Consider the following 15,000-nt stretch of genomic DNA (forward strand, 5'->3'; position numbering starts at 1 on the left):
TATTTTTAGCGGATGTTGCTGCAGCTTCAACTTTTTGGTTAGAAGCTTTAGCGCAACAAGTAACAGATCATAATTTTATAGCATTATTATTATTCTATAACATGCTAATAATTTTATTGGTGATACCATCTTTTGATATCATTAGAGTTGATGTCAGGTATATGTCTCTAGCTATTTTAGCTAGAAAAGCTTTATGGATTAAACTTGGAATGCTGATATGTCTTCTAAGTCAACTTTGCTTTCCCTTTCTTTCCAGGGTAATAAATTATTATCTCAACTGTTTCTGGAAGGAAGGGAACTTTTTTACCAAAGGATAAAAAATCTAAGGTAAATTTAGGTCTAATAATCATTTTCGTTCCTTTCCTCACAACAAGGAACAAAAGCCTGATCTTTCTTCCTCAGGAGCGGTATCAGTTTGGAAACTATTTCCAGTTTGGAATATATCCAAGCCTTATAGAAACCTATAGCCAGCTCCTAAGTACCCATGAAGGTGCGGCCCTTATTCCAGCTCAGCTGGTATGGGGCAGATTACGTTTTCTTCAAAAAAATTTGGATCAATTCCGTTCTCAATTTCTGGTTTCAGAACATTGTTTCAGAAAGGTACAGAATTGGCTTCAAGTTAAGGCCTCCTGCTAAGAGATTTTTTTCTTTCCCGTGTCCCAGTTATCACAGCAAAGGCTCAGCATTTCTGAAATGTGTTTCAGATCTAGAGTTGGCTGGAGTAATTATGTTAGTTCCAGTTCTGGAACAGGGGCTGGGGTTTTATTTTATCTCTTCATTGTACCAAAGAAGGTCAATTCCTTCAGACCAGTTCCGGATCTATCAATATTGAATCGTTATGTAAGGATACCAACATTCAAGATGGTTTCTGTAGGACTATCCTGCCTTTTGTTTAGCAAGGGCATTATATGTCTACAATAGATTTACAGGATGTGTATCTGCATATTCCGATTCATCCAGATCACTTTTAGTGTCTGAGATTCTCTTTTTAGACAAGCATTACCAGTTTTGTGGCTCTACCGTTTGGCCTAGCCTCAGTTCCAAGAATTTTTTTCAAAGGTTCTCGGTGCCCTTCTTTCTGTAATCAGAGAACAGGGTTTTGGTATTTCCTTAGTTGGACGATATCTTGGTACTTGCTCAGTCTTCTTATTTTCGAAGAATCTCATACGAATCGACTTGTGTTGTTTCTTCAAGTTCATGGTTGGAGGATCAATTTACCAATCAGTTCATTGATTCCTCAGACAAGGGTAACCTTTTTAGGTTTCTAGATAGATTCAGTGTCTATGACTTTGTCCTTGTCAGACAAGAGAAGTTTAACATTGATATCAGCTTGTCAAAACCTTCAATCACAATCATTCCCTTTGGTAGCCTTATGCATGGAAATTTTAGGTCTTAGGACTGCCGCATCAGATGCGATCTCCTTTGCTCGTTTTCACATGTGACCTCTTCAGCTCTGTATGCTGAACCAATGGTGCAGGGATTACTCAAAGACATCTCAATTAATATCTTTAAACCGATTATACGACACTCTCTGACATGGTGGACAGATCACCATCGTTTAGTTCAGGGGGCTTCTTTGTTCTTCCGACCTGGACTATAATCTCATCAGATGCAAGCCTTACAGGTTGGGGAGCTGTGTGGGGGTATCTGACGGCACAAGGGGTTTGGGAATCTCAGGAGGTGAGATTTCCGATCAATATTTTGGAACTCCGTGCAATTTTCAGAGCTCTTCAGTCTTGGCCTCTTCTGAAGAGAGAGTTGTTCATTTGTTTTCAGACAGACAACGTCACAACTGTGGCATACATCAATCATCAAGGAGGGACTCACAGTCCTCTGGCTATGAAAGAAGTATCTCGAATTTTGGTTTGGGCGGAATCCAGCTCCTGTCTAATCTCTGCGGTTCATATCCCAGGTATGGACAATTGGAAAGCGGATTATCTCAGTCGCCAAACGTTGCACCTGGGCGAATGGTCTCTTCACCCAGAGGTATTTCCTCAGATTGTTCAAATGTGGGAACTCCCAGAAATAGATCTGATGGCTTCTCATCTAAACAAGAAACTTCCCTGGTATCTGTCCGGATCCCGGGATCCTCGGGCGGAGGCAGTGGATGCATTATCTCTTTCTTACAAGTGTCATCCTGCCTATATTTTTTTCCGCCTCTAGTTCTTCTTCCAAGGGTATTCTCCAATATTCTAAAGGAATGTTCGTTTGTCCTGCTGGTAGCTCCAGCATGGCCTCACAGGTTTTGGTATGCGGATCTTGTCCGGATGGCCTCTTGCCAGCTGTGGACTCTTCCGTTAAGACCAGTCTTTCTGTCTCAAGGTTCTTTTTTCCCTCAGGATCTCAAAACCTTAATTTTAAGGTATGGAGTTTGAACGCTTGATTCTTGGTCAAAGAGGTTTCTCTGACTCTGTGATTGATACTATGTGACAGGCTCATAAATCTGTATCTAGAGAGATATATTATAGAGTCTGGAAGACTTATATTTCTTAGTGTCTTTCTCATCTTTTTTCTTGGCATTCTTTTTTGAATACCGAGAATTTTACAGTTTCTTCAGGATGGTTTAGATAAAGGTTTGTCCGCAAGTTCTTTGAAAGACAAATCTCTGTTCTTTCTGTTCTTTTTTACAGAAGGATTGCTAATCTTCCTGATATTCATTGTTTTGTACAACCTTTGGTTCGTATAAAACCTGTCATTCAGTCAATTTCTCCTCCTTGGAGTTTGAATTTGGTTCTGGGGGCTCTTCAAGCTCCTCCTTTTGAACCCATGCATTCTTTGGTCATTATATTACTTTCTTGGAAAGTTTTGTTTCTTTGGCCATCTCTTCTGCCAGAAGAGTCTCCGAATTATCTACTCTTTTTTGTGAGTCTCCTTTTCTGATTTTGCATCAGGATAAGGCGGTGCTGCGAACTTCTTTTGAATTTTTTACCTAAGGTTGTGAATTCTAACAACATTAGTAGAGAAATTGTGGTTCCTTCATTATGTCCTAATCCTATGAATTCTAAGGAGAAATCATTGCATTCTTTGGATGCTGTTAGAGCTTTGTAATATTATGTTGAAGCTACTAAGTCTTTCCGAAAGACTTCTAGTCTATTTGTCATCTTTTCCGGTTCTAGAAAAGGCCAGAAAGCTTCTGCCATTTCTTTGGCATCTTGGTTGAAATCTTTTTTTCATCATGCCTATGTTGAGTCGAGTAACACTCTGCCTCAAAGGATTACAGCTCATTCTACTAGGTCAGTTTATACTTCCTGGGCGTTTAGGAATGAAGCTTCGGTTGATCAGATTTGCAAAGCAGCAACTTGATCCTCTTTGCATACTTTTACTAAATTCTACCATTTTGATGTGTTTTCTTCTTCTGAAGCAGTTTTTGGTAGAAACGTACTTCAGGCAGTGGTTTCAGTTTGAATCTTCTGCTTATGTTTTTTCATTAAATTTTATTCTGGGTGTGGATTATTTTCAGCAGGAATTGGCTGTCTTTATTTTATCCCTCCCTCTCTAGTGACTCTTGCGTGGAAAGATCCACATCTTGGGTAATCATTATCCCATACGTCACTAGCTCATGGACTCTTGCTAATTACATGAAAGAAAACATAATTTATGTAAGAACTTACCTGATAAATTAATTTCTTTCATATTAGCAAGAGTCCATGAGGCCCGCCCTTTTTTGTGGTGGTTTTGATTTTTTGTATAAAGCACAATTATTCCAATTCCTTATTTTATATGCTTTCGCACTTTTTTCTTATCACCCCACTTCTTGGCTATTCGTTAAACTGAATTGTGGGTGTGGTGAGGGGTGTATTTATAGGCATTTTAAGGTTTGGGAAACTTTGCCCCTCCTGGTAGGAATGTATATCCCATACGTCACTAGCTCATGGACTCTTGCTAATATGAAAGAAATGAATTTATCAGGTAAGTTCTTACATAAATTATGTTTTTTGATGCTTTATTGGAGGGTACACTTGGCTTCTTTTTTGGGTTTAAGAACCCACATGTCTAGTTTGAGACCGCTCTGGTGCGGTTCATTTGGGCTGAGAGACATCGAGTGAGATGGGCGGGGCCTATTTTCGTGCCTCAGTTGCGCAGTTGTATTTGCAAGGCAAGCAGCAAGCTCCAACTCCGGTGGGCCCTTGTGGAAGTATTGGGCCAAATTGAAGCTTTAACCCTGTTTTCCAGATCCCTGAGGGCAGGTAGGCGCCACAGCAGGGCTGTGGCGAGGTGCAGGGGGTGTTTTTTCCGGATTTCAACCTTTATTATTTATCCGGTTTTTACAGTAAGGGTTTAGTGTTCCTTTCCTTATGGGGCAAACTTAGCTGCATGATTTGAATACTTATACAAAAAATTGAAACAATTGGATTATTTTAAAGCAGTTTTGCAGAACGTGTATGCTTTTTTTCTCTTAAAGGCGCAGTACCGATTTTTAAGATTGTTATTTTTTTCACTAAATAAAGTGTTTTCAAGCCTGTTTGTGGTCATTACTAGCCTGTTTAACATGTCTGACATTGAGGAAAGCCAGTGTTCAATGTGTTTGGAAGCCATTGTGGAACCCCCACTTAAAATGTGTCCCTCATGCACTGAAAGGGCAATAAATGGCAAAGAACATATTTTAGCTGATAAAAGTATGTCGCAGTATGATTCTCAGTCAGAAGGGAATCAGGTTATGCCATCTAATTCTCCCCAAGTGTCACAACCATTAACGCCCGCACAAGCGACGCCAAGTACTTCTAGTGCGTCTAATTCTTTCACCCTGCAAGATATGGCCGCAGTTATGAATACTACCCTCACAGAGGTTTTATCTAAGCTGCCTGGGTTGCAGGGGAAGCGCAGTAGGTCCAGTGTGAGAGTAAATGCTGAGCTCTCTGACGCTTTATTAGCCATCTCCGATGCACCCTCACAATGTTCTGAGTTGGGGGTGAGGGAATTGCTGTCCGAGGGAGAGATTTCTGATTCAGGAAAGATGTTCCCTCAGACAGACTCGGATATGACGGCTTTTAAATTTAAGCTAGAACACCTCCGCTTGTTACTCAGGGAGGTTTTAGCGACTGATTGTGACCCTATTATCATTCCACCAGAGAAATTGTGTAAAATGGATAGATATCTAGAGGTTCCTACTTACACTAATGTTTTTCCGGTCCATAAGAGGATTTCGGACATTGTTACAAAGGAGTGGGATAGACCAGGTATTCCCTTTTCTCCCCCTCCTACTTTTAAGAAAATGTTTCCCATATCAGACACCATTCGGGATTCGTGGCAGATGGTCCCTAAGGTTGAGGGAGCTATTTCTACCCTGGCTAAGCATACAACTATACCTATTGAGGACAGTTGTGCTTTCAAAGATCCTATGGATGAAAAATTAGAGTGTCTTCTAAAGAAAATATTTATTCATCAGGGTTTTCTTCTGCAACCTATAGCGTGCATTGTTCCTGTAACTACTGCAGCTGCGTTTTGGTTCGAGACTCTTCAGGTTGAGACCCCATTATATGATATTCTGGATAGAATTAGGGCTCTCAAGCTAGCTAATTCTTTCATTACAGATGCCTCTTTTCAACTGGCTAAATTAGTGGCAAAGAATTTAGGTTATGCCATTTTAGCGCGTAGAGCGTTATGGCTTAAGTCCTGGTCTGCTGACATATCATCAAAATCTAAGCTTTTAGCCATCCCTTTCAAGGGTAAGACCCTATTCGGGCCTGAACTGAAAGAGATAATTTCAGGCATCACTGGAGGAAAAGGCCATGTCCTTCCTCAGGATAAGACAAATAAGATGAGGACCAAACAAAATAATTTTCGTTCCTTTCGAAACTTCAAAGGTGGTCTCTCTACCTCCTCCCCTGCTGCAAAGCAGGAGGGGAATTTTGCTCAATCCAAGTCAGTCTGGAGACCTAACCAGACTTGGAAAAAAGGTAAACAGGCCAAGAAGCCCGCTGCTGCCACCAAGACAGCATGAAGGGGCAGCCCCCGATCCGGGACCGGATCTAGTAGGGGGCAGACTTTCTCTCTTTGCTCAGGCTTGGGCAAGAGACGTTCAGGACTCCTGGGCTTTAGAAATCGTGACCCAGGGGTATCTTCTAGACTTCAAAGATTCTCCTCCAAGGGGGAGGTTCCATCTTTCTCGATTGTCTGTAAACCAGACAAAAAGAGAGGTGTTCTTACGCTGTGTAGAAGACCTTTATACCATGGGAGTAATCTGCCCAGTTCCAAAAACAGAACAGGGGCAGGGGTTTTACTCCAATCTGTGGTTCCCAAAAAAGAGGGAACATTCAGACCAATTTTAGAGCTCAAGATTCTAAACAAATTCCTCAGAGTCCCATCCTTCAAGATGGAGACCATTTGGACTATTTTACCAATGATCCAGGAGGGTCAATATATGACCACCGTGGATTTAAAGGATGCGTATCTGCACATCCCTATCCACAAAGATCATCACCAGTTCCTCAGGTTCGCCTTTCTGGACAAGCATTACCAGTTTCTGGCTCTTCCCTTCGGGTTGGCCACAGCTCCCAGAATTTTCACAAAGGTGCTAGGGTCCCTTCTGGCAGTTCTAAGGCCGTGGGGCATAGCAGTGGCGCCTTATCTGGACGATATCTTAATTCAGGCGTCAACTTACCAACTAGCCAAATCTCACACGGACATCGTGTTGGCTTTTCTCACGGGTGGAAGGTGAACGTAAAAAAAGAGTTCACTTATCCCCCTCACAAGAGTTCCATTCCTGGGAACTCTGATAGATTCGATAGACATGAAAATTTTTCTGATGGAGGTCAGGAAATCAAAGATTTTAAGCACCTGCCGAGCTCTTCATTCCATTCCTCGGTCGTCCGTGGCTCAGTGTATGGAGGTAATCGGACTAATGGTAGCGGCAATGGACATAGTTCTGTTTGCTCGCTTGCATCTCAGACCACTGCAACTATGCATGCTCAATCAGTGGAATGGAGATTATGCAAATTTATCTCCTCGGATAAATCTGGATCAAGAGACCAGAGACTCTCTTCTTTGGTGGTTGTCACAGGATCATCTGTCCCAGGGAATGTGTTTCCGCAGGCCAGCATGGGTCATAGTGACGACGGACGCCAGCCTGTTGGGCTGTGGTGCAGTCTGGAATTCCCTGAAAGCTCAGGGTATGTGGACTCAGGAGGAAGCTCTCCTCCCGATAAATATTCTAGAACTGAGAGCGATATTCAATGCACTTCAGGCGTGGCCTCAGCTGGCTTTGGCCAGATTCATAAGATTCCAGTCGGACAATATCACGACTGTAGCATATATAAATCATCAGGGGGAACAAAGAGTTCTCTAGCGATGATAGAGGTTTCCAAAATAATTCAATGGGCAGAGACTCACTCTTGCCATCTATCAGCAATCTATATCCCAGGAGTGGAGAACTGGGTAGCCGATTTTCTAAGTTGTCAGACTTTTCATCCGGGGGAGTGGGAACTCCATCCGGAGGTGTTTGCACAATTGATTCATCAATGGGACACACCAGAATTGGATCTGATGGCATCTCGTCAGAATGCCAAACTTCCTTGTTACGGGTCCAGATCAAGGGATCCTCAAGCAGTACTGATAGATGCTCTAGCAGTACCTTGGTCGTTCAACCTGGCTTATGTGTTTCCACCATTTCCTCTCCTTCCTCGTCTGATTGCCAGAATCAAACAGGAGAGGGCTTCTGTGATTTTGATAGCACCTGCTTGGCCACGCAGGACTTGGTATGCAGACCTGGTGGACATGTCATCTCTACCACCGTGGACTCTGCCACTGAGACAGGACCTTCTCATTCAAGGTCTGTTCCAGCATCCAAATCTAGTTTCTCTGCGGCTGACTGCCTGGAGATTGAACGCTTGATTTTATCCAAGCGGGGATTCTCTGAGTCGGTCATAGATACCTTGATTCAGGGTCAAAAGCCTGTCACTGAGGAAAATTTACCATAAGATATGGCGTAAATATCTTTATTGGTGCGAATCCAAAGGCTACTCATGGAGTACGATCAGGATTCTTAGGATTTTGTCCTTTCTCCAAGAAGGATTGGAGTAGGGGCTATCAGCTAGTTCCCTAAAGGGACAGATATCTGCTTTATCAATTTTACTGCACAAGCGTCTGGCAGATGTTCCACACGTTCAGTCGTTCTGTCAGGCTTTAGTTAGAATCAAGCCTGTGTTTAAACCTGTTGCTCCGCCATGGAGTTTGAATTTAGTTCTTAAAGTTCTTCAAGGGGTTCCGTTTGAACCTATGCATTCCATAGATATTAAGCTTTTATCTTGGAAAGTTCTGTTTTTAGTTGCTATCTCTTCGGCTCGAAGAGTTTCTGAACTTATCTGCATTGCAATGCGACTCGCCTTATCTTGTTTTTCATGCTGATAAGGTGGTTTTGCGTACCAAACCTGGATTCCTTCCTAAGGTTGTTACTAATAAGAATATTAATCAGGAAATGTCACGCTCAGCTGCTGGGAAGCTCTGCAGTCCTCTCTGTGTGCTTGATTGACAGGTGTCTGAGCCACCCCTTCCTGATGATGTCACAACCAGGCTTTTTATTCTGGCTTCCTGTTTCTCCAGTGTCCGTTTGTTTGTTAACTTTGAGGCTTCTGTTAGGATTTCGCTGAGGAATCTCTCTAACTGCTGCTTTTCTGTTGCCAATCTCTTTAAGGACTTACTATGCTGGATTAACTTTCAACCTCCTGAATACCTGTCTCCAAACAATGCAAGTACTGTTTGTTTTGTGAAACTTTAAAACTTCCTGTTTATCTGCTGCAAACCCTGCATATTCAGACTACTCTGTGTAGTGCAAACTATTCAAATACTGTTATTTCTGTGAATCCTTCAATCTGCATGTTTACCTGTTTCCAAACTCTGCAAATACTATTATTCAGTGTAAACCTTCAAACTGCTGGATATCCTGTTGCCAATCTCCACAAGTACTGATTATCTGTGTTAACCTTCAAACTACCAGCTTACCTGTTGCTATCACTGCAAGTTCTGACAACACAGTGTTAACCTTCAAACTACCTGATTACATGTTATTAATTCTGCAAGTTCTGACTACACAGTGTTTACCCTCAAACTGCCTGATTACCTGTTGCATACTCTGCAAAGACTGTCTACACAGTGTTAACTCTCAAACTGCCTGATTACCTGTTGCATACTCTGCAAAGACTGTCTACTCAGTGTTAACCCTCAAACTGCCTGATTACCTGTTGCATATTCTGCAAAGACTGTCTACACAGTGTTAACCTTCAGACTGCCTGATAACAAATGACCTACTCCTGCATTATTAACTGTTTCCTGTTTTACCCTTCTTCTGTCTGAGTATAAGTGACTATCCCTGCTGATTCTGTGGAAGGCATTTCCTGAAACCAGTTCCTTATTCAGAAGTCTATCTGGCTGATATCATGAATTACTTTGGCACAGGCTAACCCTGCTCCATATCATGAATACTTTGTTTTTTGGAGGTTGTCGTGGGGTCACGTCCTGGATTAAACTCAGAGTGCAAGGGTGTTGTTTAAGTTCGCCCTTGCATTTGGGTCTACTTCTGGATATTTCCTAACCTGACAGTACAAACGGACCATAATATGGACCCTGACGAGTTATCCAGGGCTGTGGCTCTACAAGGGCAACTTCTAGGAAATCATTCTGCTCATTTGCAATCTTTGGATTCCAAGCTTGACCAGATTACTGCTCTGCTACATAACCTCTCCGCTCCTTCTCAAGCGACGGTGACTCCTGCTGCCACTGCTACTAGCACCAATGCTGTCTTTAATCCACCTCAAACTGTTGGACAGAATATACCACGAATCCCACTTCCAGATAAATATGATGGTAATCCTGAAGAATGCCGTGGATTCCTTAATCAGTGTCGTTTACACTTCAGAAACAATCCTCAAGTTTTTTCCAATTCTACTTCCAAAATCACCTTTATTATTTCTCTCTTGAAGGGTAAGGCTCTAGCCTGGGTGTCCCCTCTTTTAGAGAAGAATGATCCGTTACTACAGGATGTGGAATTATTTGTGTCCATTTTTTCTTCTGTTTTTGACAAGCCTGGGAGGTCTGCAGTTGCTGAGGCAGGATTGTTGGATCTGAGACAGGGATCCCTTTCGGTAGCTCAATATGCTATTGAATTCAGGACTTTAGCCGCAGAAACTGATTGGAACCTTGGAGCCTTACGGGCAGCCTTTCGCAAAGGACTTTGCGAACGCCTTAAGGATGAACTAGTATTTCGGGAACTCCCCGATTCATTGGAGGGTCTTATCAATTTATGTATTACTCTTGACGCCCGGCATTCTGAACGTCTTCAGGAGAGAGATAGGAATCGGAGATTCTTTGTTAAATCTTCATTTCGTCCTCCTATTTGAACCTCAAGTCTTTCTAATAATAATTCCCAATCTCCTGAGTCTGTGGAACCCATGGAAGTAGGAGCTATTAAATTGTCAGAAGCTGAACGCCATAGAAGGCGTACTCTTGGGTTATGTCTGTATTGTGGTACCAAAGGACATTTACTGAAGGACTGTCCTATCCGGCCAGTAAAAACCAAGGCTTAACTTTTGATAGAGGGACAGAGTTAAGCCAGAATCGCATGTCTTCCCTCAATTCTAAACTTTTTGTTCCTGTAACTATCTCTTTTGGAAACACCAAGTTTCGAGCTCAAGCTCTCATCGATTCTGGAGCTGCTGGAGTATTCATTGATTCAAACTTTGCTGACTCTCTCAGGATTTCTCTTCAAGCCAAGAAACAGTTAATTAAGGTAACTACTGTCAGTGGACAGCCTCTAGGTACTGGTATCATAAAACATTCTACCATTCCTCTTCTTTTGACTGTGGGCATACTTCATTCTGAAATTATTCGTTTTGATGTCATCCCTTCTCCCCACATACCATTGATTCTGGGGTTACCTTGGTTGCAGCTTCATGATCCAGTTTTCTCATGGTCTAAAGGAGAACTTATTTCCTGGGGAACTACCTGTTTCAAACATTGCCTGCAAAATCCCTCTAAACCATCCTGTCCTGTCGTAGCTATGGTGGAAGTTCCTGAATCATTGCCCAATTACTATCATGCCTTTAGTGATGTGTTTTCTAAAAAAGAGGCTGAGACGTTACCTCCACACCGGATATTTGACTGTCCTATCGAATTGTATTCAGGGGCTCCTCTACCTAAGGGAAGGACCTATCCCCTCTCTCGTCAAGAAAATGTCTCTCTTGAGGAATACATAAAGGACAACTTAGCCAGAGGATTCATTCGTCCTTCCTCTTCACCTGTGGGTGCAGGTTTTTTCTTCATTGGGAAAAAAGATGGAGGCCTTCGTCCCTGTATTGATTATCGAGCCTTGAATCAGATTACTGTCAAAAACAGCTATCCTTTGCCGCTCATTTCTGAGTTATTCGATCGTCTTCAAGGTGCTTCTATTTTTTCCAAGTTAGATCTCCGTGGGGCCTACAATCTGGTCAGAATCGGTAAAGGAGACGAATGGAAGACGGAATTTAACACTAGATTTGGTCACTATGAGTATCTAGTAATGCCATTTGGATTGTGCAATGCACCAGCAGTATTTCAGCACTTTGTTAACGAAATCTTCAGAGATTATCTAAATCAATTTGTTATCATTTACCTCGATGACATTCTAATCTATTCAAAAACATTACAGGAACATGTACATCATATAAGACTGGTTCTTCAGAGGTTACGAGACAATTCCCTGTTCGCTAAATTGGAGAAATGCTCTTTTCATCAGAGTTCCATCCCCTTTTTGGGGTATATCATTTCTGAATCAGGTTTTGAGATGGATCCTGCTAAACTGTCGGCTATCAAGGACTGGCCCAGACCAACTACTCTCAAATCCCTGCAGAGGTTCTTGGCTTTGCCAATTACTATAGAAAGTTTATAAAGAACTTTGCTGACATCACGTCTCCACTCACTTCTCTTACTAAGAAAGGGCAAAATTGTAATAACTGGTCCTCTTCGGCAGTACAGGCTTTTGAAACGCTAAAATCAGCATTTTCTTCTGCACCTCTTCTCAGTCATCCAATTCCTGATTTCCAGTTTATTTTGGAGGTTGACGCTTCCTCTATAGCAGCTGGAGCTGTTCTCTCCCAACGTGATCAGACTACCAGCAAGATACATCCTGTGGCGTTCTTTTCGAAAAAATTAAATCCTGCCGAGTTAAATTATGATGTGGGCAATAAGGAGCTTTTGGCTATAAAATTAGCTTTGGATGAATGGAGGCATTGGTTAGAGGGTACCAGTCAACCTTTTTTCATTCTGACAGATCACAAGAATCTTTTATACCTCCAAACAGCTACACGTCTCAATCCTCGTCAGGCTCGGTGGGCCTTGTTCTTCTCCAGGTTTAATTTTGTACTTTCCTATGTTCCTGGTTCAAAAAATTCCAAGGCAGATGCTTTATATAGGCAGTTCCAATCTTCTGAACCTTCTCCATTGGATTCAGAACCTATACTACGTCCAGTCAAAGTTTTGGCTCAAGTATCCTCTTTTCCAGTACAGGCTTTACATGCTGCTCAAGTCCGGGTACCATCTTCTTGCAAACTACCTTCTGGTATCCTGTATGTACCCAAAGGATTACGTCTTCAGCTTCTACGTTGGGCTCATGACAACATTTCAGCAGGTCACCCGGGAATAACCAATACATTGTGGAAACTGAAGCAGCATGTTTGGTGGTCCACTATGAGGAGGGATGTTAAGGATTATATTGCTGCTTGTAGTTCTTGTGCTTCGAACAAAAAATCTTCTCATCGACCATTTGGTCTATTACACCCTCTTCCTATTCCTCATTACCCTTGGTCTCACTTATCCATGGACTTTGTTACAGATCTTCCTGTTTCTGCTGGAAATACGACCATTTGGGTAGTGGTGGATCGGTTCTCCAAGTCTGCTCACTTCATACCTCTTCCAGGCTTGCCTACAGCTCAAAGACTTTCTGAACTCTTTGTTCTACATATATCTCGTTTACATGGTTTTCCCACTGACATAGTCTCAGATCGTGGAGTCCAATTTGTTTCCAAATTTTGGAGGTCTTTTTGTAAACACTTCAGAATCAACATCTCAATTTCTACTGCACACCATCCTCAATCCAACGGACAGACTGAGCATGTAAATCAAGCCATGGAATCTTTTCTAAGACATTATGTAGACCATCACCACTCCAACTGGTCTCAGTTATTGCCTTTGGCGGAATTAGCTCACAACTCACTTTATAACGCCTCATTACAGACCTCTCCCTTTAAGGCAGCTTATGGATTTGAACCTAGAACCTTTCCTATGATTACCAGTTCTACTGAAGTCCCTGGAGCAGATCGAATAGTGAAAAATCTCAGTAATCACTGGCAACTCATTCGTCAAAATCTACTCTCTTCTTCCTTAAGACATAAGAAATATGCTGATCGCAGAAGGTGCAAGGCTCCTTTACTTCGTACTGGAGACAGAGTATTTTTATCCACCAGATTCATACGTCTAAAAAAACCTTGTACCAAGTTGGGTCCTAAGTACATTGGACCTTTTCGAATTGTTTCCAGAGTTTGTTCTTCTGCATACCGCCTGGCCTTACCCAAGACTCTCAAGATCCATCCAGTGTTTCATGTCTCCCTACTCAAGCCAGTCATCTACAATCGGTACTCTATCAAGAGTAAACCACCTCCTCCACTTTCCGTAGAGGGAACTTCTGAGTTTGAAGTCAGCCAGATTCTCGATTCCAAGCTATGGGGCAATCGGCTGTACTACCTGGTCCATTGGAAGGGTTATCCTATCTCTGAACGATCTTGGGAACCGACCTCTCATGTTCATGCTCCAGCTCTTGTCAAGTCTTTTCACAAGAAATACCCTGCCAGGCCCGGTCGGGTCCCCCGGAGGGGTCCTTGAGGAGGGGGCGCTGTCACGCTCAGCTGCTGGGAAGCTCTGCAGTCCTCTCTGTGTGCTTGATTGACAGGTGTCTGAGCCACCCCTTCCTGATGATGTCACAACCAGGCTTTTTATTCTGGCTTCCTGTTTCTCCAGTGTCCGTTTGTTTGTTAACTTTGAGGCTTCTGTTAGGATTTCGCTGAGGAATCTCTCTAACTGCTGCTTTTCTGTTGCCAATCTCTTTAAGGACTTACTATGCTGGATTAACTTTCAACCTCCTGAATACCTGTCTCCAAACAATGCAAGTACTGTTTGTTTTGTGAAACTTTAAAACTTCCTGTTTATCTGCTGCAAACCCTGCATATTCAGACTACTCTGTGTAGTGCAAACTATTCAAATACTGTTATTTCTGTGAATCCTTCAATCTGCATGTTTACCTGTTTCCAAACTCTGCAAATACTATTATTCAGTGTAAACCTTCAAACTGCTGGATATCCTGTTGCCAATCTCCACAAGTACTGATTATCTGTGTTAACCTTCAAACTACCAGCTTACCTGTTGCTATCACTGCAAGTTCTGACAACACAGTGTTAACCTTCAAACTACCTGATTACATGTTATTAATTCTGCAAGTTCTGACTACACAGTGTTTACCCTCAAACTGCCTGATTACCTGTTGCATACTCTGCAAAGACTGTCTACACAGTGTTAACTCTCAAACTGCCTGATTACCTGTTGCATACTCTGCAAAGACTGTCTACTCAGTGTTAACCCTCAAACTGCCTGATTACCTGTTGCATATTCTGCAAAGACTGTCTACACAGTGTTAACCTTCAGACTGCCTGATAACAAATGACCTACTCCTGCATTATTAACTGTTTCCTGTTTTACCCTTCTTCTGTCTGAGTATAAGTGACTATCCCTGCTCTCCTGATTCTGTGGAAGGCATTTCCTGAAACCAGTTCCTTATTCAGAAGTCTATCTGGCTGATATCATGAATTACTTTGGCACAGGCTAACCCTGCTCCATATCGTGAGTACTTTGTTTTTTGGAGGTTGTCGTGGGGTCACGTCCTGGATTAAACTCAGAGTGCAAGGGTGTTGTTTAAGTTCGCCTTTGCATTTGGGTCTACTTCTGGATATTTCCTAACCTGACAGGAAATTGTTGTTCCTTCTC

This window comes from Bombina bombina, chromosome 2, assembly GCF_027579735.1.
Source record: "Bombina bombina isolate aBomBom1 chromosome 2, aBomBom1.pri, whole genome shotgun sequence".
In the NCBI taxonomy this organism is placed as follows: Eukaryota; Metazoa; Chordata; class Amphibia; order Anura; family Bombinatoridae; genus Bombina; species Bombina bombina.